Here is a 26,531-nt window from a genome sequence, read left to right on the forward strand (position 1 = left end):
AGGTTTCCCTTCCTCTCATCCCAGCTCTGAAGGACATCGTCAAGGTGAACTGAGCCCCTTGTGTTTCTTCTCTTCCCCCTAACCACTTCACCCCTTCCTTTCCCCCTGTCCTGCCCCCATTCTTAGCCCCGTCCCTCCCGCAGGCCCGCTCCTGGCCCCGCCCTTCCTCTGATCCCGCCCACCACGCCTGCACCAGCACAGCCCTCCCTCAGCAAGGCAAGTAGCTCTTGGTGTAGTTTCGTGGGACTGTGACAAAGCCCACGTGTTTGGGGGACACAACAATGTCCTTAGGCGACTGCCGCGATTTGAAGCGGAAGTTCTGCATGATGGTGGTGAGGTAGAGAAAGAGCTCCATTCTGGCCAGGCCTTCTCTGAAACAGTTCCGCCTTCCTGAGGAGGAGAGGCGGGAGGGGTGGAGGTGAAGCCCACTCTCAGTGCAGCCTCGCCCCACTACAGACCTCCAGCTGCGGCTCTCCCAGGGAGGAGGGGTGGAATATTATGGCCTGAGAGACTTTCAGAGGAGGCTCTGATCCTCCCTGAGCCTCAGTTTCCTTGAGTGTACAAAAGATGTACAAAAGATGGGGTGATCGATGCCAGGTGTCACAATGGGAGGTTTAGATGCCCCTTCCCCCAGATAACACTGGCAAATATGACTGCTGTGCCGTCATCTCCTTTTTAGGGATCTGAAGAATCTGCTGTGTGACCCTAGAGAAATACATCTCTGATTCTCTCTGGGCTTTGGTTTTCCCTGCCTCTGAAAGGGGTATGATGTTTCCTTTCCTTTTGCCTGGGCACAGGTACTGGGTGCTTGGTAGTTAAGGGAGTATCAGCTGGTGGCTCAACGGTAGATTCTAACAGGAACTTCCAAGCTGGGGAAATACTAGGCTACACGGCAGAGAGGGGAGCTGGGTAAGGGAGGCCCCTGCTGGTGTGAGTAGTAGCCTGGCAGCAAACAGTGGTCTCTTACTGATGGAGAAGGGCACAAAAGCATCACGCTTCTTAAACTGCCCCTTCTCACCCAGGAAGTGCTGGGGATTGAAGTGCTGGGGATTGAAGTCCCGGGGGTTGGAGAAGAACCTGAGATCTCTCAGCACGGAGCCCAACATAGGGAACACTTCTATGCCCTGGGAGGGAGGAGGAAGGTGTATGTGACGAGGCGGGTTGGGGGATTGTTGAGAGTACACAGGGGCTGGAGGGGGAACTAGGGTGCCCCAGGTGAGGGGAAGTGGCAGGCATGGGAATTGGGGACCTCTGAGAGAGGAGCCTTGGGGGATAGAAGTTTCATGTCTCTGAGACAGGAAGTTTGGGAGACATGGGGTTCACGTCCTCTTAGGCAGGGTGTTCAGGGAACATGAAATTTATGTCCTTAAAGCAAAAGGGCAAGGGGAAAGGAAAAGGAGACTCATGTCCCTTGGGACAGGGAGTTTGTGGACATGGAGTTCATTCCTCTCCATGTGGCAAAAATTCTGGGGGAGATACAGGATTCAGGAGTCGCTGAGAGGGAAGATAGAAGGGATGTGGTGGTTCAAAAAATCTTTCATTGAGAGAGTGGGACAGGGGCTAGAAAGCTTCTCATGGAGATGGGGTGCTGAGGTCACAGAGAGTGTGTTGGAAGTCCTAGGCTGGTGGGGGGACAAGCAGCACCTTGGAGAGGAAGAAATCCCGAAACTTGGTGTCCTTCTTGACCCTGCGGGCCACACCCATGGGGAGCAAGTCTCCAAATCTTTGGATCTCATGGATCACTGCCTCTGTGTAGAGCGTCTTGGCCCGGTCCTCAAACTTGGGCTGCTGGTTCTTGCCGATCACTCTGTCAATCTCCTCATGGACCTTTGCTGGGGGAGGAAGGGGAATGCGTTTAGGTATCTAGGGGTCTCAGAGCAGGGATGATAGCCTGAATAGGTAAAATGGGGTGGATGACATGGCTCCGTGTATGACACGGAGGTAGACCATTCATAACAGATGTCAGCAATTAGCATTGTTGGTGCAGGATCATGTTAACCAGGTCGTGCCAGAATCACAGAGGAGGCATAGGGAGGAATTCAGGGGATGATCCAGAGGAGCGGGCAGCGGGCACTCAGTGGGCTTGGGACAGGAGTGACTGACCAATCAGTGCAGACATTTTCAATATTTAAATAGCTAATGAGACTCAGCTGATGCGTATCAGCTGAATATTGCCCTGTCTCTGGACAGCAAGGCACGTCTCAGGGTCCTGGGATCTGGGACAGGTGGGTCTTTGCACCAGGCTCAGGGGAGTTTTGAGGGTCTGGGGCCCTCCACTTCCCCTCCCCTCCAGCCTTACCCTCCACCTCTGGGTGCTTCATGAGCAGCAGGAAGCCGTAGTGCAGGGTGGTGCTGACGGTCTCGGTGCCCGCATAGAAGAGGTTCAACGTGGTCATCACCAGGTTCTTCAAGTAGAACTCTGTGTTGGGGTTCTTCTCCTCCTGCAGGGAGAGGGGGCTTTAGGCCAACCTCACTCCTCCTGCCCTCAAGGCATGCCACCACATCTGGCTAATGTTTTAAAAACTTTGTTGTAAAGATTATATCTCGCCATGTTGCCCCGGCTGGTCTCAAACTCCTGGGCTCAAGCAATCTTCCTTTCCCAGCCCCCTAAAGTGCTGGGATTTTGGGTGGGAGCCACTGCACACAGCCCAGATTATTATTTATTTATTTTTTGAGATGGAGTCTTGCTATGTAACCCAGGCTGTAGTATAGTGGCATGATCTTGGCTCACTATAGCCTCCACCTCCCCAGTTCAAGAAATTCTCCTGCCTCAGCCTCACGAGTAGCTGGGATTACAGGCATGCACCACCATGCCCGGCTAATTTTGGTATTTTTAGTAGAGATGGGGTTTCACCTTGTTGGCCAGGTCGGTCTTGAACATCCTCCTCAGCCTCCAAAAGTGGTGGGATTACAGGCGTGAGCAACCGCGCCTGGCCGAGGCGCAGATTAAAATGTTAAAAAAAGTACTCTTTATGCAGATTCACCTTAACATTTTAACCCATTCCCAATATGACTTGTTCTATTCTATCAATCAATCATCTATCTATCTTACTCTGTTTTATGCTACTATAAAAAAATACTACAGACTAGGTAACATATTTATTTATTTTTTTGAGATGGAGTTGTGTTCTTGTTGCCCAGACTGGAGTGCAAATGGCATGATCTTGGTTGACTGCAACCTCTGCCTCCTGGGTTCAAGTGATTCTCCTGCCTCAGCGTTCAGAGTAGCTGGGATTACAGGCGCCTACCACCACTCCTGGCTAATTTTTGTATTTTTAGTAGAGACAGGGTTTCACCATGTTGGCAAGGCTGGTCTTGAACACCTGACCTCGAGTAATCTGCCCATCTCAGCCTCTCAAAGTGCTGGGATTACAGGTGTGAGCAGTAGCACCCAGTCTACTTATAAAGAATACAAATTTATTTCCCACAGTTCTGGAGACTGGGAGTCCAAGATCAAGGAGCTGGTAGGTTCGGTGCCTGGTGAGGATCAGGTTTCTACTTTCAAGATGGCTTCGTGCTGTTGGATCCTCCAAGGGGAGGATCACTGTGTCCTCACATGGTGGAAGGCGGAAGACCAAGAGAGGTAAACTCCATCCATCAAGCCCTTTTGTAGGGGTACCTAATCCCATTCATGATGATGGAACCCTCATGACCCAATCACCTGTCATAGGCCACACCTCCCAATACTGTTGCATTGGGGATTACATTCCAACATGGATAAAAAACATTCAAACCATAGCAATATCTTTCTGAACCACTTAGGGTAAATTACATACAACATAGGTTTTACTTCTCAATACTTTGGAGAGTATCTCCTAAAAATGGGGACATTTTCTGATATAACTACAGTTACATTTATCAGCTATAGTAAATTTAATGTTGATGCAATACTTTCATCCCTGAGGTTTATATTCCAACTGTTGGTTTGAGAAGTAATTTGACAACTTTGAAACGAAATGGCAGTTTCTTTGTTGCCTGAGTGATGCCACGCTTAAGATTCACTCATGGTTCAGCGTGGTGGCTTATTCCTGTAATCCCAGCACTTTGGGAGGCTGAGGCAAGAGGATTGGTTGAGGCCAGGAGTTTGAGACCAGCCCATGCAACACATTGAGACCCTGTCATTACCAAAAACAAAAACAAAAAAAGAAAACAAACAAACAAAATACACAAAGAAAAAAAAAGACTCACATCTAAGTTTCCAGAGGCATCTCAACAGTTAATGGCAAGGGCCCTGGATCCAGGGAGCTGGGCTTTGATCCTGGCTCTGAATGCTATCAGAAAAGTGACGTTGATTAAGTTATGTGATCTCTTCATGCCTTGGTTTCCCCAGTGGTAAATGGGGATAATTTTAGAGATACGTGGTGAAAACATTTATAGGTGAATTGATGCAAGGTCTGGCATTTTCTTCAAAATAATCCCAATTTGAGGAGGAGGTTCCAAGATGGCCAAATAGGAACAGCTCCAGTCTGCAGCTCCCAGCGTAAGTGATGCAGAAGATGGGTGATTTCTGCATTTCCAACTGAGGTACTGGGTTCATCTCACTGGCACTTGTCAGACAGTGGGTGCAGCCCATGGAGCAGGGCGGGGCAGCGCCTCACCCGGGAAGTGCAAGGGGTCGGGAAATTCCCTTTCCTAGCAAAGGGAAGCAGGGACAGATGGTACCTGGAAAATCACGACACTCCCACACTAATACTGTGCCTTTCCAATGGCCTTAGCAAACGGCACCCCAGGAGATTATATCCCATGCCTGGCTTGGAGGGTCCCACCCCCATGGAGCCTTGCTCACAGGTAGCACAGCAGTCTGAGATCGAACTGCAAGGTGGCAGCGAGGCTGGGGGAGAGGCATCCGCCATTGCTGAGGCTTGAGTAGGTAAACAAAGCGGCTAGGAAGCTCAAACTGCATGGAGCCCACCGCAGGTCAAGGAGGCCTGCCTGCCTCTATAGAATCCACCTGGGGGCAGGGCATAGCTGAACAAAAGGCAGCAGAAACTTCTGCAGACTTAAATGTCCGTGTCTGACAGCTTTGAAGAGAGTAGTGCTTCTCCCAGCATGGAGTTTGAGATCTGAGAACAGATAGACTGCCTCCTCAAGTGGGTCCCTGACCCCTGAGTAGCCTAAATGGGAGACATCTCCCAGTAGGGGCCCACTGACACCTCATACAGCCAGATGCCCCTCTGAGATGAAGCTTTCAGAAGATGGATCAGACAGCAAAATTTGCCGTTCTGCAATATTTGCTGTTCTGCAGCCTCCGCTGGTGATATCCAGGCAAACAGAGTCTGGAGTGGACCTCCAGCAAACTCCAACATACCTGCAGCTGAAGGTCCTGACTGTTAGAAGGAAAACTAACAAACAGAAAGGATATCCACACCAAAACCCCATTTGTACGTCACCATCATGAAAGACCAAAAGTAGATAAAACCACAAACATGGGGAGAAACCAGAGCAGAAAAGCTGAACACTCTAAAAATCAAAGCACCTCTTCTCATCCAAAGGAATGCAGCTCCTCACCAGCAACGGAACAAAGCTGGACAGAGAATGACTTTGATGAGATGAGAGAAGAAGGCTTCAGACAATCGGTAATAACAAACTTCTCTGAGCTAAAGGAGGATGTTTGAACCCATCACAAAGAAGCTAAAAACCTTGAAAGAAGATTAGATGAATGGCTAACTAGAATAAACAGTTTAAAGAAGACCTTAAATGACTTGATGGAGCTGAAAACCATGGCATGAGAACTACGTGATGCATGCACAAGCTTCAGTAACTGATTTGATCAAGTGGAAGGAAGGGTATCAGTGATTGAAGATCAAATGAATGAAATGAAGCGAGAAGAGAAGTTTAGAGAAAAAAGAGTAAAAAGAAATGAACAAAGCCTCCAAGAAATATGGGACTATGTGAAAAGACTAAATCTACATCTGATTGGTGGAATTGAAAGTGACGGGGACAATGGAAACAAGCTGGAAAACACTCTTCAGGATATTATCCAGGAGAACTTTCCCAACCTAGCAAGGCAGGCCAACATTCAAATTCAGGAAATACAGAGAATGCCACAAAGATACTCCTCGAGAAGAGCAACCCCAAGACACATAATTGTCAGATTCACCAAGGTTGAAATGAAGGAAAAAATTCTAAGGGCAGCTATAGAGAAAGGTCAGGTTACCCACAAAGGGAAACCGATCAGACTAACAGCAGATCTCTCGGCAGAAACTCTACAAGCCAGAAGAGAGTGGGGGCCAATATTCAACATTCTGAAAGCAAAGAATTTTCAACCCAGAATTTCATATCCAGCCAAACTAAGCTTCATAAGTGAAGGAGAAAAAACCATTTACAGAGAAACAAATGTTGAGAGATTTTGTCACCACCAGGCCTGCTTACAAGAGCTCCTGAAGGAAGCACTAAACATGGAAAGGAACAACTGGTACCAGCCACTGCAAAAACATGCTAAATTGTAAAGACCATCAATGCTAGGAAGAAACAGCATCAACTAACAAGCAAAATAACCATCTAATGTCATAATGACAGGATCAAATTCACACATAACAATATTAACCTTAAATGTAAATGGGCTAAATGCTCCAATTAAAAGACACAGACTGGCAAATTGGATAAAGAGTCAAGACCCATCAGTGTGCTGTATTCAGGAGACCCATCTCACGTGCAGAGACACATATAGGCTCAAAATAAAGGGATAGAGAAAGATCTACCAAGCAAATGGAAAATGAAAAAAAAAAAAGCAGGGGTTGCAATCCTAGTCTTTGATAAAACAGACTTTAAGCCAACAAAGATGAAAAGAGACAAAAGAGGCCATTACATAGGTAAAGGATCAATTCAACAAGAAGAGCTAACTATCCTAAATATATATGTACCCAATACAGGAGCACCCAGATTCATAAAGCAAGTCCTTAGATACCTACAAAGAGATTTAGACTACCACATAATAATAATGGAAGACTTTAACACTCCACTGTCAGTATTAGACAGTTCAATGAGACAGAAAGTTAACAAGGATATCCAGGAATTGAACTCAGCTCTGCACAAAGCCGACCTAAAAGACATCTACAGAACTCTCCACCCCAAATCAACAGAATATACATTCTTCTCAGCACCACATCGCACTTATTCCAATATTGACCACATAATTGGAAGTAAAGCACTCCTCAGCAAATGTAAAAGAACAGAAATCACAACAAACTGTCTCTCAGACCACAGTGCAATCAAACTAGAACTCAGGATTAAGAATCTCACTCAAAACCACTCAACTACATGGAAACTGAACAACCTGCTCCTGAATGACTACTGGGTACATAACGAAATGAAGGCAGAAATAAAGATGTTCTTTGAAACCAATGAGAACAAAGACACAACATACCAGAGTGTCTGGGACACATTTAAAGCAGCATGTGGAGGGAAATTTGTAGCACTAAATGCCCACAAGAGAAAGCAGGAAAGATCTAAAACTGACACCCTAACATCACAATTAAAAGTACCAGAGGAGCAAGAGCAAACACATTCAAAAGCTAGCAGAAGGCAAGAAATAACTAAGATCAGAGCAGAACTGAAGGAGATAGAGACACAAAAAATCCTTCAAAAAATCAATGAATACAGGAGGTGGATTTCTGAAAAGATCAACAAAATTGATAGACAACTAGCAAGACTAATAAAGAAGAAAAGAGAAGAATCAAATAGACGCAATAAAAAATGGTAGAGGGGATATCACCACCGATCCCACAGAAATATAAACTACCATCAGAGAATACTATAAACTCCTCTATGCAAATAGACTTGAAAATCTAGAAGAAATGGATAAATTCCTGGACACATACACCCTCCCAAGACTAAACCAGGAAGAAGTTGAATCCCTGAATAGACCAATAACAGGCTCTGAAATTGAGGCAATAATTAATTGCCTACCAACCAAAAAAGTCCAGGACCAGAGAGATTCACAGCTGAATTCTACCAGAGGTACAAGGAGGAGCTGGTACCATTCCTTCTGAAACTATTCCAATCAATAGAAAAAGAGGGAATCCTCCCTAACTCATTTTATGAGGCCAGCATCATCCTGATACCAAAGTCTGGCAGAGACACAACAAAAAAAGAGACTTTTAGGCCAATATGCCTGATGAACATTGATGCAAAAATCCTCAATAAAATACTGGCAAACCGAATCCAGCAGCACATCAAAAAGCTTATCCACCATGATCAAGTGGGCTTCATCCCTGGGATGCAAGGCGGGTTCAACATACACAAATCAATAAATGTAATCCAGCATATAAACAGAACCAAAGACAAAAACCACATGATTATCTCAATAGATGCAGAAAAGGCCTTTGACAAAATTCAACAGCCCTTTATGCTAAAAACTCTCAATAAATTAGGTATTGATGGGATGCATCTCAAAATAATAAGAGCTATTTATGACAACCCCACAGCCAATATCATACTGAATGGGCAAAAACTGGAAGCATTCCTTTTGAAAACTGGCACAAGACAGGGCTGCCCTCTCTCACCACTCCTATTCAACATAGTGTTGGAAGTTCTGGCCAGGGCAATCAGGCAGGAGAAAGAAATAAAGAGTATTCAATTAGGAAAAGAAGAAGTCAAATTGTCCCTGTTTGCAGATGACATGATTGTGTTAGAAAACCCCACTGTCTCAGCCCCAAATCTCCTTAAGCTGATAAGCAACTTCAGCAAAGTCTCAGGATACAAAATCAATGTGCAAAAATCACAAGCATTCTTATACACTGATAAGAGACAAACAGAGAGCCAAATCATGAGTGAACTCCCATTCACAATTGCTTCAAAGAGAATAAAATACCTAGGAATCCAACTTACAAGGGATGTGAAGGACCTCTTCAAGGAGAACTACAAACCACTGCTCAACGAAATAAAAGAAGACACAAACAAATGGAAGAACATTCCATGCTCATGGATTGCAATAATCAATATCATGCAAATGGCCGTACTGCCCAAGGTAATTTATAGATTCAATGCCATCCCCATCAAGCTACCAATGACTTTCTTCACAGAATTGGAAACAACTACTTTAAATTTCATATGGAATCAAAAAAGAGCCCACATTGCCAAGTCAATCCTATGCCAAAAGAACAAAGCTGGAGGCATCATGCTACCTGACTTCAAACTATACTTCAAGGCTATAGTAACCAAAATAGCATGGTAGTGGTACCAACACAGAGATATAGACCAACGGAACAGGACAGAGCCATCAGAAATAATACCACACATCTACAACCATATGATCTTTGACAAACCTGACAAAAACAAACAATGGGGAAAGGATTCGCTATTTAATAAGTGGTGCTGGGAAAACTAGCTAGCTATATGTAGAAAGCTGAAACTGGATCCCTTCCTTATACCTTATACAAAAATTAATTCAAGATGGATTAAAGACTTAAATGTTAGACCTAAAACCATAAAAACCCTAGAAGAAAACCTAGGCAATACCATTCAGGACATAAGCATGGGCAAGGACTTCATGTCTAAAACACCACAAGCAATGGCAACAAAAGGCAAAATGGACAAATGGGCTCCAATTAAATTAAAGAGCTTCTGCACAGCAAGAGAAACTACCATCAGAGTGAACAGGCAACCTACAGAATGGGAGAAAATTTTTGCAATCTACTCATCTGACAAAGGGCTAATATTCAGAACCTACAAAGAACTCAAACAAAATTACAAGAGAAAAACAAACAACCCCATCGAAAAGTGGGTGAAGTTCCCCTTCCTGTGTCCATGTGTTCTCATTGTTCAATTCCCGCCTATGAGTGAGAACATGCAGTGTTTGGTTTTTTGTCCTTGCGATAGTTTGCTGAGAATGATGGTTTCCAGCTTCATCCCTGTCCCTACAAAGGACATGAACTCATCATGTGGGGTGGGGGGAGGGGGGAGATATAGCATTAGGAGATATACCTAATGTTAAATGATGAGTTGATGGGTGTGGCACACCAACATGTCATATGTATACATATGTAACAAACCTGCACGTTGTGCACATGTACCCTAAAATTTAAAGTATAATAAAAAAAGTGGGTGAAGATATGAACAGATACTTCTGAAAAGAAGACATTTATGCAGCCAACAGACACATGAAAAAATGCTCATCATCACTGGCCATCAGAGAAACGCAAATCGAAACCACAATGAGATACCATCTCACGCCAGTTAGAATGGTGATCATTAAAAAGTCAGGAAACAACAGGTGCTGGAGAGGATGTGGAGAAATAGGAACACTTTTACACTGTTGGTGGGAATGTAAACTCATTCAACCATTGTGGAAGACAGTGTGGTGATTCCTCAGGGATCTAGAACCAGAAATACCATTTGACCCAGCCATCCCATTACTGGGTATATACCCAAAGGATTATAAATCATGCTGCTATAAAGACACATGCACATGTATGTTTATTGCGGCACTATTCACAATAGCAAAGACTTGGAACCAACCCAAATGTCCATCAATGATAGACTGGATTAAGAAAATATGGCACATATACACCATGGGGAGGGATAGCGTTAGGAGATATACCTAATGTAAATGACGAGTTAATGGGTGCAGCACACCAACATGGCGCATGTATACATATGTAACAAACCTGCACGTTGTGCACATGTACCCTAGAACTTAAAGTATATATAAAAAAAGAAATAAAGTACATGCTTTCTCTATACACTTACATGCTGTATGTAAGTGTCATACAGAGGTATGCTCTGTAAGACACTTACCTAAGCATATACAGTTAAACCCTTTTTCTATGTGGTTATTGAGAATTTGACTAGTGGTGTTAATTATGGGTAGCCACTGGTACTGATCAGTACTTCTTGTTTATTCCTATTTTTCCAGGAACCATTTGTTTTACACATTGTTCTCTGTATTACTCATATTTACCCAGAGAGAAAAATATATCACTATAATTTGTAAAATTCATATGTTTAATGAAAGGAGCAAAACTGTTCTCCACTTATTACAATTATTTTTGAAACATAAAAAAGGTTGTGAAGATTTCATCTTAATATGGACATTTATCTGTTCTCAGATAATACTTTTATAATTTCTTATGCCTGTCTTTAGTCTCTTAATCCTGTTATCTTCAGAAGCTAAGGATGTATGTCACCTCAGGACCTCTGTGATAATTGTGTTAACTCTACAAATTGATTGTAAAACATGTATGTTTGAACAATGTGAAATCAGTGCACCTTGAAAAAGAACAGAATAATAGTGATTTTTATGGAACAAGGGAAGACAAACATAACATCTGACTGCCTGTGGGGTCAGGCAAAAAGAGCCATATTTTTCTTCTTTCTTCTTGCAGAGGGCCTATAAACGGACGTGCAAGTAGGAAACATATTGCTAAATTCTTTTCCTAGCAAAGAATATTAATATTAATACCCTGGGAAAAGTATGCCTTCCTGGGGGGAGGTCTATAAATGGCTGCTCTGGGAATGTCTGCCTTGTGCAGTTGAGATAAGGACCGAGATAAACCTTGGTCTCCTGCAGAACCCTCAGGCTTACTAGGGTTGGGAAAACTCAACCCTGGTAAATTTGTGGTCAGACTGGTTCTCTGCTCTTGAACCCTGTTTTCTGTTATTTAAGATGTTTATCAAGACAATATGTGCACCGCTGAGCATAGATGCTTATCAGTGGTTCTGCTTTTGCCCTTTGCCTTATGATCTTTGTTGGACCCTTATCAGTGGCTCTGCTTTTGCCCTTTGTCCTGTGATCTTTGTTGGACCCTTATCAGTGGTTCTGCTTTTGCCCTTTGCCCTGTTCCCTCAGAAGCATGTGATCTTTGTTGGACCCTTATCAGTGGTTCTGCTTTTGCCCTTTGTCCTGTGATCTTTGTTGGACCCTTATCAGTGGTTCTGCTTTTGCCCTTTGCCCTGTTCCCTCAGAAGCATGTGATCTTTGTTAGGCCATTATCAGTGGTTCTGCTTTTTGCTCTTTGAAGCATGTGATCTTTGTACCTACTCTCTGTTCTTACACCCCCTCCCCTTTTGAAACCCTTAATAAAAGCTTGCTGGTCTGAGACGCAGGTGAGCATCATGGTCCTACCAATATGTGATGTCACCCCTGGTGGCCCAGATGTAAAATTCCTCTCTTTGTACTGTCTCTATTTCTCAGCTGGCCAACACTTATGGAAAATAGAAAGAACCTATGTTGAAATATTAAGGGTGGGTTCTCCCAGTAATAATACAGGCATGAAAAACATTTGATGGAAATCCAACATCCATTCCTGATTAAAAATTATCAGCAAGCTAGAAATAAACAGAATTTCTTACCCTGACTAAAGGCATCTACAAAAATATCTGCAGCCAACATCATACTTAAAGGTGAAAGACTTAATGCTTTCCCTCTAAGATTGGGAGCAAGTAAAGAATGGCTGTTCTTACCACTCTGATTCAAAATCGCACTGGAGGTTCTATCTGTTATTCCACTCTCTAGGTCCATGTGTACACATTGTTTAGCACCCACTTACGAATGAGAACATGTGATACTTTCTGTGCCTGGCTTATTTCACTTAAGATAATCCCCTCCAGTTGTATCCATGTTGCTATAAAAGACAAGACTTTATTCCTTTTTATGGCTAAATAGTATTCAATGGTGTATATACACCACATTTTATTTAACCATTCATCTGTTGATTCCCTATCTTTGCTATTGTAAATAGTATTTGGACCACATTTCAAGTACTTAATTAGTGGCCACATGCAGCAAGTGACTATCATATTGAACAATGTAGCCCTAACCCACTGTATGACCTTGGGTAAGACTTGCAAACTGTCACTGCTTCAATCTCTCCATCTACAAAATGGGGATGGCAACAATACCTGCCTAAGAGGGTAAAGACTGTGTTACTGTGTGTAAAGCACTTCACGCCTCCCCGTTGGTGCTTCACGCTGGGGCTGGAATGAGGACTCAATCTTAGCGTCAGATGACACAGCACAGCAGGACCCCGGTCCTTGGGTCAGAAAAGTCCATGCTGGCACCTCTCCAGTGTCAGGAAAGTACAGCTTCCACCTCATAAAAATCAGGATTGTTTGTCTTATCCTCCTGGGTCAAAGTAACTTCTGGGCTCAGGGTAAACACTGGGTCACTGTGTGTAAAGCACTTCACGCCTCCCCATCGGTGCTTCACACTGGGGCTGGAATGAGCACCCGATCTTAGTGTCAGATGACACAGCACAGCAGGACCCAGGTCCTTGGGTTGGAAAGGTCTGTGCTGGCACCTCTCCAGGGTCAGGAAAGTACAGCTTCCACCTCTTAAAAATCGGGACTCTTTGTCTTCTCCTCCTGGGTCAAAGTAACTTCAGGGTCAGGATCCTGGATCCAGCAAAGAGTTTGGTTAACATTGCAAGAAAGATGTTGCCTCATGGTCAAAAGTCAGGCCTAGGATGAGACAGGCAGACACGGACACATTCACATCCAAATTGTGCAAATATGGACTGACCCTGTCAGAGGCTGTGTGGGTGCAGGCTCACAGTGAAGATAGAGACATATGGGAGTCCAGTAGACATCAATCAAACTGGACCCAGTTTCCACACACATGGAGCTCAAGAGTCTCCAGGGGGAAAACAGAGACATAAAGTTAGAGAGAGATAGAGCCAGAGAAATTTCCTGCACCATGAAGATAGTTGGGAAGAACCCCCTCAGCGCTAGTTAGAGTGATCAGAAACCAAGCGGACCCGATCGCTGCACCTGCCAGTCTCAGTTTCTGTCTCCCTCCAACTGACCACCTCTTCCTCTCAGACTCACTAGTTCTGCATTTCTTGCCCCTCATTCTGTTTCTCCCATCACTTCCACCTATGGCTGTCACAGAAGGACTGATAAAGGAGGGGACACTGGAGATAGACCCTGAGCATTGAAGGCGGCCAGCCCCCCGACACCTGTGGGTATTTCTCATCAGGTTGGACAAGAGACTGAGAAAAGAAATAAGACACAGAGACAAAGTATAGAGAAAGAACAGTGGGCCCAGGGGACTAGCGCTCAGCATACGGAGGACCTGCACCGACGCCGGCCTCTGAGTTCACTCAGTATTTATTGATCATTATTTTTACTATCTTAGTGAGGGGAGTGTAGCAGGGCAACAGGTGGGGAGAAGGTCAGCACAGAAACATGTGAGCAAAGGAATCTGTATCATGAATAAGTTCAAGGAAACGTACTGTGCCCGGATGTGCACACAGGCTAGATTTATGTTTCTCTTTACCCAAACATCTTAGTTTAGTAAAGAGTAACAGAGAAGTATTGCTGCCAGCATATCTCACCTCCAGCCACCGGGTGGTTTTCTCTTATCTCAATAGAATGAATGGGAATGGTCAGCTTTACACCAAGACATTCCATTCCCAGGGATGAGCAGGAGACAGAAGCCTTCCTCTTATCTCAACTGCAAAGAGGCCTCCCTCTTTCACTACTCCTCCTCAGCACAGACCCCTTACGGGTGTTGGGCTGGGGGACGGTCAGGTCTTTCCCTTCCCATGGGGCCATATCTCAGGCTGTCTCAGTGGGGGGAAACCTTGGACAATATCCAGGCTTTCTTGGGCAGAGGTCCCTGTGGCTTTCCGCGGTGCATTCTGTCCCTGGTTAATCGAGAATGGAGAATGGTGATGACTTTTACCAGGCATACTGCAAACATATTGTTAACAAGGCACATCCCACACGTTCCTAAATCCATTAAACCTTGATTCAATACAGCACATGTTTCTGTGAGCACAGGGTTGGGGCTAAAGTTACAGCTTAACAGCATCTCAAAGCAGAAACAATTTTTCTTAGTACAGATCAAAATGGAGTTTCTTATATCTTCCTTTTCTACATAGACGCAGTAACAATCTGATCTCTCCTTCTTTTCCCCACAAGCGTCTGCAGGCTTCCAAAGAGAGGGGCTAGGAGATGCACCAACACACAAGCACAAATACGCCAGCACACACAGATACACACAATTGGTTCACATATTGCTAGGTTACAGTTTGCTATGCGACAAAGGCAGTGGACCAGATTTGATTGAATTGAACAATTCCTTCTTTTCATCAGCTTCTCAATTTTTTTTTTGAGACAGAGTATTGCTCTGTCACCCAGGCTAGTGTGCAGTGGCATAATCCTGGCTCACTGCAGCCTCCACCTCCCAGGTTCAAGTGACTCTCTTGCCTCAGCCTCCCGAGTAGCTGGGATTAAAGGTGCCCACCACCATGCCCGGCTGATTTTTGTATTTTTAGTAGAGACGGGGCTTTGCCATGTTGGCCAGGCTGGTCTCGAACTCCTAACCTCAAGTGATCTGCCCACCTTAGCTTCCCAAAGTGCTGGGATTACAGGTGTGAGCCACTGCACCCAGCCAGCCTCCCAATTTTGAACACACACTACCACCACCTCCACAACACACAAATGTAAATGCACTTTCATATATGAAATTGTATAAATACAAGGAAGCTCCACACATGCAAGGATATACACATAAGCACCCCCAGATTCAAACACAGAAACACACGCCTGCACATTTGCATAAATACAAACACCCCTTTACATATAAAAATCATATAAGCACATACACGGATGCAAGCAGGCATGGACAAATGCACGGAAGCATAAACAAACAGACAAAGCTAAGTAAAAAAGTGTGCATGCTCACCTATGCTTACAAAAATACACATACTCATACACAAACACCCACACGTTCACATGCTCAGGTGGACTTTGATATCTCTACCACTGTATCCCTGCCAACATCTAGAGAGTGGATAAGGGATAGGCATCAGGTCGCTGGGTTGCCTAAGCAGGAAGTCTGGGTTCCCTAACACATTTTTCTAAGCTAATGCTCCTTGATGATAATGAGAAAGGAGGCGGGGAATGGATGAAGTTTCATAACTGAGTGAAGAGGCAGGTTCAGGATAAAAGGCCCAGTTAGAGGCTGCAGTGGGGTGCAGGGCAGTCAGACTGGAACCATGGAGCTCAGCGTCCTCCTCTTCCTTGCACTCCTCACAGGCCTCTTGCTACTCCTGGTTCAGCATCACCCTAACTCCCATGGCACCCTCCCACCAGGGCCCCACCCTCTGCCCCTTTTGGGGAACCTTCTGCAGATGGACAGAAGAGGCCTACTCAAATCCTTTCTGAGGGTAAGGCACAGATGAATGGGGTCTGAGGGTGGGCTGCTTCTTGCCTCTGTACTTGGGGATCCTTCACCAAACAGAATGAGACAGACTTCCAGAGTCACGGGTGGCACGGGGATGGTTGGTGAGTACAGAGCATAGTGAAGCATGATGGGTGGTAGTATTAGGAGAAAAACATCAGTGAAATTAAATTTAGCAGAGTTTATTTGAGCAAAGAAGTGACTTATGAATCGGACAACTCCCTAAACCAGGAGAGACACCACATGGCAGTATGGGCAAGCAGTATTCACAGGCAGAAAAAGGAGGTGACATACAGAAACAGCCTGGCTGGCCACAGATCACAGCTTGCCTTACTTGGTCACAATCTGAGGAGCTAGCAGCCTGTGGTGGACTGAAAGCCCAGCTGCTCTGATTAGCCAACATTTGGCTACTTGTCGCAAGAATATATTCATCTGGGCCGGGTGCAGTGGCTCACGCCTGTAATCCCAGCACTTTGGGAGGCCAAGGCGGTGGATCACCTGAGGTCGGGAGTTTGAGACCAGCCTGGCCATCATGGGGAAACTGTGTCTCTATTAAAAATACAAAAATTAGCTGGGCATGGTGGTGTGTGCCTGTAATCCCAGCTACCCAGGAGGCTGAGGCAGGAGAATCACTTGAATCCAGGAGGCGAAGGTTGCAGTGAGCAGAGATGGTGCCACTGCACTCCAGCCTGGGCAACAGAGCAAGAGTCCATCTCAAAAAATAAAAATAAAAAAAAGAAGAATATACTCCCTCCCAAGTTAGGTTGCAGTTCACTCTATGCAGAGAGAACTTTATGTCAAATTTAATTTAATTAAACAATTCTCCCCTTTTGGTGAGCCTCAAAATTTTGAGATCGACCAAAACCTTGGGCATCAACATTACTTCTGTCACCATCATAATGGACTTGTTTGCTCTCAGTATGGAATTCACAATGGACAATGTCAAAGTAGTTGAGTGATTCTTTGTTTTCTTGTTTTTGTTATTCATACTGTAATGAAGCCATTGGATGTACAAAGAATGGCTGCATATGAGCATTTAAGACTCTCTCTCTTTTTTTTTTTTTTGAGACAGGGTCTCACTCTGTCACCCAGGCTGGAGTGCAGTGGCACGATCTTGGCTCACTGCAAGCTCCACTTCCAGGTTTCATGCCATTCTCCTGCCTCAGCTTCCTGAGTAGCTGGGACTGCAGGCGCCCGCCGCCACACCCGGCTATTTTTTTGTATTTTTAGTAGGGATGGGGTTTCACCATGTTAGCCAGGATGGTCTCGATCTCCTGATCTCGTGATGTACAAATTTAGGGGGTACATATGCAGTTTTGTTACATGCGTAGGTTTTGTAATGGTGAAGTTAGGGCCGTTAGGGTATTTATCACCCGAACAGTGTACATTGTACCCATTAAGTAATTTCTCATCATTCACCTCCCCCTTCTGCTCCCTCGCTCTTCTTAGTCTTCACTATTGTTCCTCTCTCTGTGTCCATGTGTACACATTTTGTAGCACTCACTTATGAGTGAGAACATGGAATATTTGACTTTCTGTGCCATCACTTAAAAATTGATCCGTTCATCCACTTATCTTTTCATCTATTCTTTAATTTATTAATTAAAGAATGTGTACTCACTGATTCTTTCATTTATGATTCATCCAAGGACATATACTGTCATTCATTTATTTGGATTACTTGATCCACAAGTTGATCCTTTGAAACAGTGATATGTTGATGGACTATTTGTCATTGATTCATTGGTTCATTCATTCATTCATTCATGCATTCTTCCATCCTTCTATGAACTAGGTTTCACCTTTATCCTTCCATCAGTCAGTCTTTCAATTCACCCTTAATCCATCCATGCTTTCCTTCATTTATCACAATAATTCACTCATTTATTCACCTCTGATCTATTTATCATTCAATCCAGCCATTCATTTATTCCTTTATTTACTCATACTTCACTAATTTACTTATTCACTTGTTCTTCCATAAATCTAGCCATTCATGTGATTATTCATTAATTGGGTTCATTGATTTCTTTGTCTATGGACCATTCATTAGTGATTAATTAATCAATCAATCCATCTATTAATTGGTAAGTAAATATATACATCCATTTATTGGTTTGTTCATTTCTTCATCAATCTTTCCTTCCATGAATTGATCCATTGATTGATTGATTGATGTTTTTATCCAGTTCTTCATGGATTCATCTATTGTTCTATTACACTGTTATATACCTGAGGACCAAGAATAGTGTCTCACCTATATTATGAACACAGTAAATATTAGTTCATTTTCTACTCATCTTAGAGAGGGTGTTTTGATTTGTAGCCTGGAGTTCTTAATCTGAAATTCCATGCAAAATCGTGTTGTGTGTGTGCATGTGTGTGTGTGTACCTGTGCATGTGGGAAGAGGATCCATAATAGACATTAGATTTCAGCAGTGAGAATTCTTGTTGCTTCCTCCCTGCTCTCCTCACCCCACACTGATTGCTTTGAGGAGTATCAAAGATCTAAGCCTTGTAGGTTTTTAATTGGTCAATAGAAAGTAGTGTCCCTGCTGAAAGGTCTCTTTTTAAAAAATTTTCTTTCCTTCTTTTTTCTTTTTTTAAATTTTGAGACTGAGTCTTGCTCTGTCACCCAGGCTGGAGTGCAGTGGCATGATCTCAGCTCACTGCAACCTCCACCTCCTGGGTTCAAGCGATTCACCCGCCTCAGCCTCCTGAGTAGCTAGGACTACAGGCTTGCACCACCACACCCAGCTAATTTTTTGTATTTTTAGTAGAGATGGGATTTTGCCATGTTGGCCAGGCTCATCTTGAACTCCTGAACTCAAGCAATCTGCCCACCTCAGTCTCCCAAAATGCTGGGATTACAGGCGTGAGCCACCATGCCTGGCCTCAAATGCCTCTTTAAAATGAGATTCATTCATCTTCTTTTCTGTGCAGAGAGAGTCTACAAGGAGATTGAACAGGTGGTTGGCCCACATCGCCCTCCAGCGCTTGATGACCGAGCCAAAATGCCATACACAGAGGCAGTCATCCATGAGATTCAGAGATTTGCCGACCTTCTCCCCATGGGTGTGCCCCACATTGTCACCCAACACACCAGCTTCCGAGGGTACACCATCCCCAAGGTAAGACTGGCTGCACCCCCACATCCCTCCTGTGTGGGCATCCTGGATTCTCTTAATCCCCAAACTCAACATTTTGTTAGCTTCTCAATTGAGTCCCCTTGTTTTTGTTTTTTTTCTTTTTCTTTTTTGTGGTGTGTGTGTGGAGGGTGGGCAGGGAATGGCAATATCTTTTGATCTTGTGATCCTCCCTCAGGACACGGAAGTATTTCTCATCCTGAGCACTGCTCTCCGTGACCCACACTACTTTGAAAAACCAGACGCCTTCAATCCTGACCACTTTCTGGATGCTAATGGGGCACTGAAAAAGAATGAAGCTTTTATCCCCTTCTCCTTAGGTAAGCTGGACCCACAATTTCTTTCCCAGACACCTGAGGGCAGGTCCTATCCTCAACTTGAGAAAAAAAATGACAGGTCCTTATTAATTGAGCACTTAATATATTCCAATTGCTTCACCTGCCTTATCCCATTCCATCTTCACTACAACCCTGTAAGGAGGCTTGAGAAAGATGACATTCCCAAAGGCACATCTGGGCAAGCAGGAGCTTGGGCAAGTATTTTAACATCTCTAAACCTCAGTGAATTCATTTTCTTAAAAAGAAAAAAATCTGTTGAGCACTACTCTAAGCCCAGTGCTGTACTGGGGGCTGAAGATAATGCATCAAACAGGTCACACAGAGACAGGGTTCCTGCCCCAGGAAATTTAAAGTCCAACAGGGAAGATAGGCATTCATCAAATAATAATAAAATAATCATCTCATGAAATGAATGAATGCCTGCAACATGCTTGGAACTGCCTGGCACAAAGGACATGCTCACAAGGGCAATTATTATTATAATTAGACATAATTATGATAAGTGCTCTAAAGGGAACTTTTGGAGCACAAAATAGGAAATACCAGCTAATCTTGTGGTGAGTCAGTAAGGAAAAGCTTACCAGAGGAACTGGCTTCCAAGCCGAGATGTTCATGGGTGGGCGTCAATCAACGATTGCAAAGTGTGTTCCAGGCAAAGGAAACAGCAAGGGCAAAGGCTAAAGGTGGAAATGTGATGGTACCATTGAGAATCTATAGGAAGTCCAGTGAGCCTTGGGTGTAGATTGCAGAAGGGAATAAGACAAAGGTCTCAGCTGGGCAGGACCTTGAAGGCTGTGGGAGGAGTTTGGATTTATGGTCTAGCACTGGGGAGGTGGAGAAGGTCTTGACGTGCTCTGACTTGTCCCAGTTCTCATCTTCCACTCTTTGGCTGGTTAAGAGAAAAACTTTAGGCAAATTAAACTTAGCAGAGTCTATTTGAGCAAAGAAACAATTCATGAATTGGGCAGCACACGGAACCAGGAAAGGTTCAGAGAGCTCCACCCAGCAATGTGATCAGGCAGTATTTATCCACAGAGAAAGGAACTGAGGTACAGAAACAGCTTGATTGGTTACAGCTCTGTGTTTGCCTTATCTGAGCATGTCTGGGCAGCTTGTAGCCTGTGATTGGCTGAAGGTTTGCTGCCGTGATTGTCCAAGGTTACTTGTTACAAGAATATACTCTCAAGTTACATTGCAGTTTGTTTACATGTTGAGTTACGTTACAGTTTGTTATGCAGGGAGGCTGCTTTAGGCCAAATTTAATTTAATTTAACATGCACCATCCATGAAAGGCCCCAGAAACAAATCCCCAGTCTTGAGTTTCATCAGTGACTTCAGTGACCCAGGGTCCTGGCCCAGCCCCTGGTTTTGTGCAGTACAGTGACCTCCTTCCACATTTTATCTTCAATGACAGTTAGGAACACATGGGGTGATGGCTTGAGGGTCAATGTCTTCTCTCAATTTTGCTATCTTGTTTTTTTTTTTTTCTTTTTTTGAGACACCGTCTCGTTCTGTCACCCAGGCTGGAGTGCAGTGGCACAATCTCAGCTCACTGCAAGCTCCGCTTCCTGGGTTCATGCCATCCTCCTGCCTCAGCCTCCTGAGTAGCTGAGAGTACAGTCACCTGCCACCATGCCCGGCTAATTTTTTGTGTTTTTTAGTAGAGACAGGGTTTCACCGTGTTAGCCAGAATAGTCTTGATCTCCTGATCTTGTGATCCACCCGCCTCAGCCTCCCAAAGTGCTGGGATTACAAGCGTGAGCCACCATGCCTGAGACATTATCTTAACATTTCTTTCTTTTTTTTTTCTTCAGACAGGGTCTTGCTCTGTTGCCCTGGCTGGAGTGCAGTGTCGTGATCTCAGGTCACTGCAACCTCTGCCTCCCAGGTTCAAGCGATTCTCCTGCCTCAGCCTCCCAAGTACCTGGGACTACAGGTGTGTACCACCATGCCTGGCTAATTTTTTGTATTTTTAGTAGAGATGGGTTTTCACCATGTTAGCCAGGATGGTCCTGATCTTCTGACCTGGTGATATGCCTGCCTTGGTCTCTCAAAGTGCTGGGATTACAAGCGTGAGCCATTGTGGCAGGCCTGCTATTTTGTTTTAAGAGAGGCAGGGATGTAGGGAAATAAGGACAGAGACAGATAAGTAACAAAGATAATGAGATTGAGAAACATAGTTGGGGACAAAGAGGGAACACACTGAGAGACAGAGATGGGGAGACAGTGGCAGAAGGACAGACAGCAGGTGAACATCAGGCAGTATACGGAGAGGAAGAGAGAGAGACACACACAGAGAGAGCCACATAAGGAGAAGAGGAGGAGGAGGAACAAGAGGAGAGGGAGGAGGAAAAGGAAGGAGGAGGGGACAAGGAAGGAGGGAAAGGAGAGAAACAGAATAAGAGACAGGAAAAAGAGAGAGTGACACAAGAAGAGAGGAAGAAAGAATGAAGGAGACAAATAAGGTATCTTTAGAGGGAGTTGAAAAGAAAGAAGGAGAGAGAGAGAGATTGGGGAGCAATCAGATTCAAATAGATGGAGATAGGAAGTTAAGCAAGATGGAAGAAAGCCAACAAAAGGAGAGGAAAAGAAGAAAAACTGTGTCTGACAGGTATAGACAGAGAAAAAGACAGGAGTAGGGCTGCCAGGGGCAGAAAGAAAGGTATAACCCAAGCCAAAAGGGTACTGCAGCCAAAGAAATTCGAAAGGTGTCCAAACAGATGGCCTCAGAGATGGGGAGGGCATGATGGGAAGGATATAACAAGCATCAGGCTGTTGTGGAAAACATTAGGTCACACAAAGAGTTACAGAAGAACAGGCCCAGAGACCTGCCTGTTTCTAAGCTCATGTTGCCCAACTTCTGGATGTGCCAAAGGGACATGGATCCATCTCTGGACACCTCCACATAGACACACTTGTCCAACAACTTGACAGGCATAGGGAATGCCTGAAAACTCACACTCGACATGGCCTTTCCAAGGTTTGCAGATTATGAAACACTGAAGTAAAGGGAAAGGCTCCCTTTGTCTCTGCCTGAGCTTTTTCCAGCTCCCTTTGTTCTTATTTTTCTCCAAATCTGTGGTTTAGAACCTACTGGGGGTTCCTTGCACCTCTGAGAATCGGTGGAAGCCATAGACCCTCCCTGTCTCATATGCATCAGTCCCATTCACAATTTATATACAATTTGGGTTTTTTACCCCCTGAGCTCTTGAAGCCTGTGGATCTCAGGCTGAGACCAGAAAACAGCCTAGAGACACAGACACAGACACATGTCCAGAAACACATACCCCACACATACCCCCAGAAACAAACACAAGGCGATAACCAAACCTTAAGGCTCCTTAGCACAAGCCAAGTGCTGTTCTAAGAATTTTTACAATTGTCTCCTTTAACCTCACAAGAGCCCTTTGAGGGAGGTGCCATTCTCCCCGTATGAGAAGTGAAGAACACTAAGAATGTTGTCGTAAATATGCTCACACTCACACATGTACAGGTACACACACACACACACACACACAACCAGAAGTGGGTCATTATACACTGTGGGGATCACCAAACCCTTTGGAACTGTAACAGAAGCTACAAACTCTCTACTAGAAAAATGAACATGGCGCCAGGCGCGGTGGCCCACGCCTGTAATCCCAGCACTTTGGGAGGCCAAGGCGGGTGGATTACCTGAGGTCAGGAGTTCGAGACCAGCCTGGCCAACATAGTGAAACCCCATGTCTACTAAAAATACAAGACATTAGCCAGGCGTGGTGGCAGGTGCCTGTAATCCCATCTACTTGGGAGGCTGAGGCATGAGAATCGTTTCAACACCCTGGGAGGCAGAGGTCACAGTGAGCCGAGATATCGCCGCTGTGCTCCAGCCTGGGTGACCGAGAGAGATTCCATCTCAAAAAAAAAAAATAAATAAATAAATAAAGAGATTGAGAGAGAGAGAGCGAGAGCGAGAGCGAGAGAGAGAGAAATGAACATGGCACATCCACTCAAAGATTTGCACCTGGTTTCAGAGCAGCTTCCTAAAAGTCCACCCTGAATTGTAGGTTAAAGGCCAGTCTTATGCAAATCTCTTGCAGCGGACATACATGTCTGGGCTTAGGGACATGGCAGAGCAAAGAGTATGCACCTGCAGTGTGCCCATGCTGGTGACCTTCTGTGCCCACAGGGAAGCGGATTTGTCTTGGTGAAGGCATCGCCCGCGCTGAATTGTTCCTATTCTTCACCACCATCCTCCAGAACTTCTCTGTGGCCAGCCCCGTGGCCCCAGAAGACATCGATCTGACACCCCAGGAGTGTGGTGTGGGCAAAATACCCCCAACATACCAGATCCGCTTCCTGCCCCGCTGAAGGGGCTGAGGGAAGGGAGTCAAATGATTCCAGGGTCATTCAGTGTCCCCGCCTCTGTAGACAATGGCTCTGACTCCCTGCAACTTCCTGCCTCTGAGAGACCTGCTGCAAGCCAGCTTCCTTCCCCTCCATGGCACCAGTTGTCTGAGGTTGCGTGCAAGTGAGTGGAGGAGTGAGATTATTGAAAATTATAATATACAAAATTATATATATATATTTTGAGACAGAGTCTCACTCTGTCGCCCAGGCTGGAGTGCAGTGGCGTGATCTCGGCTCACTGCAACCTCCACCCCCGGGGTTCAAGCAATTCTCCTGCCTCAGCCTCCCTAGTAGCTGGGATTACAGGTGTGTGCTACCATGCCTGGCTAATTTTTGTATTTTTAGTAGAGATGGGGTTTCACCGTGTTGGCCAGGCTGATCTCAAACTCCTGAACTCAAGTGATTCACCTGCCTTGGCCTCCCAAAGTGCTAGGATTACAGGTGTGAGTCACCGTGCCCGGCCATGTATATATATAATTTTAAAAATTAAGATGAAATTCACATATAATAAAATTAGCCATTTTAAAGTGTACAATTTCGTGGCATGTGGTTCATTCACAAAGCTGTACAACCACCACCATCTAGTTCCAAACATTTTCTTTTTTTCTGAGACGGAGTCTCACTCTGTCACCCAGGCTGGAGTTCAGTGTTCTTGAACTCCTGATGTCAGGTGATTCTCCTAGTTCCAAATGTTTTCATTATCTCCCCCCAACAAAACCCATACCTATCAAGCTGTCACTCCCCATACCCCATTCTCTTTTTCATCTCAGCCCCTGCCAATCTGGTTTTTGTCCTTATGGACTTACCAATTCTGAATATTTCCTATAAACAGAATCACACAATATTTGATTTTTTTTTTTAAACTAAGCCTTGCTTTGTCTCCCAGGCTGGAGTGCTGTGGCGTGATTTTGGTTCACTGCAACCTCCGCCTTCCAAGCTCAAGAGATTCTCCTGCCTCAGCTTCCAAGTAGCTGGGATTACAGGCATGTGGTACCACGCCTGGCTAATTTTCTTGTATTTTTAGTAGGGACATGTTGGCCAGGCTGGTTGTGAGCTCCTGGCCTCAGGTGATCCACACGTCTCAGTGTCCCAAAGTGCTGATATTACAGGCGTAATATGTGATCTTTTGTGTCTGGTTCCTTTCATGTTGAATGCTATTTTTGAGGTTCGTGCCTATTGTAGACCACAGTCACACACTGCTGCAGTCTTCCCCCATCCTCATTCCCAGCTGCCTCCTCCTACTGCTTCCGTCTATCAAAAAGCCCTCTTGGCCCAGGTTCCCTGAGCTGTGGGATTCTGCACTGGTTCTTTGCATTCCCTGATATGTTCCTTCAAATCCGCTGAGAATTAAATAAACATCTCTAAAGCATGACCTCCCCACACCAAGAGGTGATCTGTGCCATTTTGTGTGTGATTCTTTTATTGTCAGGTCTCTAGGGATTTTTCTGGAAGGAATGTTGGTGAGAACGCCTCCCTCACCTCAGTGACAACTCTGTGAAGGGCGAATCCATTGTCTTGCTCATCCCTGTACTCTTAACACAGCGTGTGGCATATGACAGGTGTTGAAAATATTTGGTGAGGAGTGAATGAATGAGTGGCTAAATCAGCCACCCCCACCCCCACAGCCCATCCAAAATGGAGCTAGGCCTCCTCCATCAGACTATGTCTCCTCCATATCCCACTTTCTTGTGAGGTCCAGAATAAATTCTCATCCCCAAAGGGCCCAGGATGCCCCCAATTCTGCCTGCCAGTTACTCTCGATCCCCTGTGCTGCAATGTCACCTTTTGATAAAGCTTAGCACTATTCTTGAAGTGGAACCACTCTAAATCCAGCCTCCAGGCTGGACACGGTGGCTTATGGCTATAATCCCAGTACTCTGGGAGGCCGAGTCAGGTGGATCATCTCAAGTCAGGGGGTCGAGACCAGCCTGCCCAACATACAGAAACCCTGTCTCAACTAAAAAAATACAAAAATTAGCTGGGTGTGGTGGCACGCACCTGTAGTCCCAGCTACTTGGGAGGCTGAGACAGGAAAATCGCTTGAACGCAGGAGGCAGAGGTTGCAGTGAGCCAATATCCCACCACTGTACTCCAGCCTGTGTGACAAAGCGAGACTCCATCTCAAAAATAAATAAATAAATAAATAAATCCAACCTCCATGTATTCCACCAGCAGGACCACCATCCTTCCCTGAGGGAGGTGTTGCAAGTTTAATATCTTTATCGCAAGGATACATCAGCCAGCCTGTGGCCAATGGGAAGCTGGTTCTGGGACTCAGCCCTGAGATGCTAACCTTTTGGCTTCTGCAGCACCTGCCAGCTTTAGGCTCCTTGTAGCCTCTGAAGAGTTAGCAGGGACTCTGCCTGTGCAAATGCATGGCACACATTCCCTCACCAACCACAGAAATAAAACAACAAACAGAGCAACATGTCTTTTAAGAGTGACAGCAGAATCTGCCTGGCTTATTTCACCTAACATAACGTCCTGCAATTCCATCCATGTTGCTGCAAATATCAGGATCTTTTTCTTTTT

The 26,531-nt window shown here is 44.9% G+C and overlaps 1 pseudogene; it reads right to left on the reverse strand.

The window, feature by feature from the left end:
- Positions 1–208: 208 nt before the first annotated feature.
- Positions 209–26,531, reverse strand: part of LOC101152036 (cytochrome P450 2A13-like) — a 103,271-nt pseudogene continuing 76,948 nt past the window's right edge.

The sequence above is a fragment of the Gorilla gorilla genome, chromosome 20 (genome assembly GCF_029281585.2).
Source record: "Gorilla gorilla gorilla isolate KB3781 chromosome 20, NHGRI_mGorGor1-v2.1_pri, whole genome shotgun sequence".
Classification (NCBI taxonomy): Eukaryota; Metazoa; Chordata; class Mammalia; order Primates; family Hominidae; genus Gorilla; species Gorilla gorilla.